Source organism: Amphiura filiformis, chromosome 7, assembly GCF_039555335.1.
Source record: "Amphiura filiformis chromosome 7, Afil_fr2py, whole genome shotgun sequence".
NCBI classification, from domain to species: domain Eukaryota; kingdom Metazoa; phylum Echinodermata; class Ophiuroidea; order Amphilepidida; family Amphiuridae; genus Amphiura; species Amphiura filiformis.
In genome coordinates this window covers 67,448,249-67,452,427 of record NC_092634.1, presented here as the reverse complement: position 1 = coordinate 67,452,427, position 4,179 = coordinate 67,448,249, and the positions used below count along the sequence as shown (strand labels likewise).

The 4,179-nt window shown below is 38.6% G+C and overlaps 1 long non-coding RNA gene across 1 annotated transcript; it reads left to right on the top strand.

The window, feature by feature from the left end:
• The first annotated feature begins 493 nt into the window (after positions 1-493).
• Positions 494-3,828, top strand: LOC140157526 (uncharacterized). The gene is made up of 3 exons (XR_011859697.1): positions 494-594; positions 1,874-1,969; positions 3,759-3,828. It is a non-coding gene; the product is annotated as an uncharacterized lncRNA (long non-coding RNA).
• Positions 3,829-4,179: the final 351 nt, after the last annotated feature.

Sequence of the window (4,179 nt, the reverse complement as noted above, 5' to 3'; positions counted from 1 at the left end):
TTCACTGAGCAAAGAAATTAGTCGAGATAATCGCACGAGACCGCGGAGTTATTGCATTTAGCTCGTGAGCTGTTAGGCTCGATAGTTAAATACAATAACTCCACGGTCAAGTGCGATTATCTTGACGAATGCACCTTTGCGAAGTAATTATGAGGCATAAACCTTTCGAGTGCATCAGATATAATAAAACAATTGGTACTTAATTGCTGAATTGATACTTTAGTTTGAACATTTAGGGAAACTATCTTAAATAAAAACGCTGTTAGTTCAGTGATTTGTCGGGAAACTCAATCCCTGCAAATTAACTATATCAATATTATTATTAGAAATAATGGGCTAGTGTTGTTCAGGACTGGTGAAATGTTATACTAGTAGTTGGTTTGAGGTTGAGACCCGGAGGGTCAAAACCTTAAACCAAACTTACATTTAGTCAGTCCTGAAATACTTTCTGAGTGTCTAACGGCTTAGAGATACTTATTTTTCCCCCATCAGCGTTCTTGTTGTGCAACCCAGCCTGCCTTAACGATGGGGTGTGTACCGAGCCTAACACATGCTTATGTCAATCTGGATACACTGGCAAGATGTGTGAACGAGGTGAGTAGTCAAGTTTGTTCGGTTTATATAAAGCGGAAAAAATAAGACTCATAACAGCATGTATTGATATAGAATGGCATGCACGCAGTTGGGCGCAATGCTTACGCGTGAGTTGGGACTTTATTGACGCACGCAGTAAAAAGCCGAATAATTTCCGCCTTATATAAGCCGAACAAACTTTAGTAGTAGCTTTCAGACAGTACATTTCGTACTCAATCCGTAATAACTTTTTATACTGTTATTGCTTGTGATTTTGTCTAAACACACAATCGAACAAAATAGATTTTCGACTAATTCATGATGTAAAATAACATATCTATGTTCAGGAATCACTGTTAACCCGGGCGGTTAACATAAGTTTTCTCTGCAAATTATGCGCGCCTGTTAAATACGGTATCCGAAATTGCGCTAGTTTGTGTGTTATAGACGAATCCAAATCCACGCATTCCTATACCTGACTAGCAGCCTTTAGTTGGGTAGCCGTCGGCTACTATGCACCCAAAATGTGAAATGATTCGGCCTTGGCGGAAATTTTAAACTGCATTCCATCAACCGTTTTACACCTTCCGCGAAAACACAGGTTGACAAAAGAATGATTAAAGTTTACAACACAATAGGCCCTATAGTTCCCTTCGGCAAAACACACAGCTTCTACATGGTCTATTCGCTGTTGAAGTGACATAATAATCGGATTAACTACACCATATCAAACGCTACAAATGGATGTACTTGCGAACAAAAGGACTATGTATGAATAGATGCGACAGGATTACCTGCGGAATTATCTCTATTGTATATATTATTCTATTAACCCTCCTCGTCCTTGCATCTTCTCTAGGTGTTAGGCGGCTTTTATTTGTACAATGGGGCGCTCAAAACACCAGGTTGGTGCTAGCGGCTACCCAAAGATGGCCGACCAAATCCTGACCATGGTGTGGCTCGTTGGATTCGTCTATAGGCGAAAAAGGGTCAAATTAGAAAGAAAATTTGCTTCTTAATCATGTTAATACATTTTCTGTGGTAAGGTGTTGTCGTCATAGCATTAGCGTCAAGCCGTCTTGAAATATGAAGGGAGGGGAAACAATCGACCTGAATTTTCAAAAAGTGGCTGAAAAGAACAAAAAATGGGCCATTTTGCCAAAATGCAGGAGAACACGTCCAGGATTGTCCCCTTTGATAGGGATCAAAACTAAGAGACATCGCATTTATCATGTTTACAATGAAATGTAATACAGACCAGCTCGAACTCGTACTTCACATGTTTTGTTGCCTTCCACAGCCTATTGTGAGATTCCGTGTGTAAACAACGGTTATTGTATCGGCCCAAACACTTGTATCTGTCCTGCAGGCTTCACTGGAATAACATGTGCAGAAGGTAAATAACATCGAAACTAGACCGAGTATAATTAAAGACAAGAATAAAAAGGCTAGTTTGCCTCTGACGTCACTGTCAATCAAATTCTCTACGATCCTTGATTGGCTATACTAATAGCGCGTATACATGTAAGGAAGGTTGATTCATCTGGCTGGTGCCGATCGGAGAATGGCTAAAATTACGTACTCTTACAAGGCAAAAAGCAACTTTTCTAGGCATTGTGGACATGGTGCCTTCTGTTAAGAAAGTTTCCTCCTATTAAGACCTAACTTTTGAGATGGTTTGCATGTTTGATGGTGCAAAATTAACAATAAGACGCCCGGTTTTACCGCCGTGTTCAGCAACTCATATCATCACGACATTTGTAAACAAACCGTGCTCGGAGTTTGATTGACAGATGACGTCAGACGCAAACTAGTCTTTTTATCTTTGTCTTTTATTATAACTGAATTCGCATATCACAAATCGTATTAATTATAAACGTTTTGCAGACACCGATCTAAATTATTGCAGCTAACTCATTCAATCGGTTCCTATTAATTCTATAAACGCCAAGGATTTTCTCTTGAGGCATTTAAGATTAGCTGAGTCACATTATGCAAGGGTGTACCCTATTTACAAAATCTAAAAATAGCGAAAGTGTAGTATTGAAGCCAATAGATGATGCAAGAGGGGCGGGGAAAATGATTTTGGCACATATGAGCACCGGTTTTATTATGTCCTCAAAGATGTAGGAAACCGTTAGAAACACGTTCAAATATGCAAAATTTCCTGCTCGTTATTGCGTTCGCATCATGATTTATATTTTTAAACTTGGGTTCCGAAAAAATCTGTCCTGTGTAAGGGGGTCAAGGGGTGAGAGAGGGGGCGGGGTAAAGATTTTTGGCAAGCCAAGTGAATGACCTGTTTCTCCGTTCAAACTGGAAACAGGCCCCGCCATTGCATGATAGTTAAATTTTGAAATGACTCCCCACTAACTGCAACAGAATCCATTTTCCATGCATACATCTCCTAATAGCTAACTATATACGGCAGTTTTAATAGGAGATAATACTGGGCCCGAAGGGTTTAAAAACATCAAGGCCACAAGCCCGGCAGGGCTGAGGCCGGAAACTCCGATAGTGAGGACTAACTTGCAACTAATGGAGTTCCAATATATAATGGCCCCGCAGGGCAAGAAAGCAATGAGTAACTTTAATGTAACGTTGACCAACAGAGGGCGTCAATATAGTCATCCTAAACTGATCTATATAGTCAGTTTAGAGCCATATGTACACAAACGATAATATGGCAGTTTATAAGGAGACCAGATTGAACAAAAACATCTAAAACAATGCAAATATTCTAATTTTTATTTATTTTAGCCAAAGGACCAATTTGATTGAGACAATCTTGATTAAAATCGGAGCATTTTTCCACTGTGGACGCCTGTGACCCGCACAATTTGACCTTTGACCATTTTGCATAATTATAACTCAAGATCTGTTCATCGTTTGGATTTATTATCTCTTTATCTTTATCTTTTTGTGTGAGCTTTTGGGAGATAAATACATGTGAAATTGATTCTGTTGCAATTGATGATGGCTTAACCCAGATTTTAGCCGTAATAAGACTGGGCACGCTACCTCTGGTCAATCTTCTGTCGTATATGTACATCCTGTCCCAAAATAAATGCTACGATCAAAAGCGGCTGATTTCCTCTCAGAAATGTTAATTATTACATTATTTTTACATGTTTTTCATAGCTCTACAAACATGACAAAGTAATTTGTTCTAATTTAATCATTAGTGTTGCCCCCGATCGGCTACTGTGTGAATGGAGGAGAGCCTGTGACTACAGATATAGACTACTATTGCCAGTAAGAATACTGTGTTAAGGTTGGTCTTAACCATTGGAACCATGAAAATTTCGTTGCCTCGTAACTTGTAAATTGTTGGTCTAAAGTATATATAAGTATACATATTTAGAATGACACAGACTTGATAAATCCATCTGTGAGGTCAAATTTGGGCAAAAATGCTCAGTTTTGGGGAAAAAATCGCACAAAACCGGATTTTTTTTTTGGGTGGGGCAATTTTTTCGGACAACGTAGCAAACAAATCCTTGAGTAAAAAAATGGATTAATTTTTCAAAACTAGATATAAATATCTGGGACCCTTGTTTTATATTTTTGAATTTGACTTCATCAAAAATATTTGAAATTTAAAAT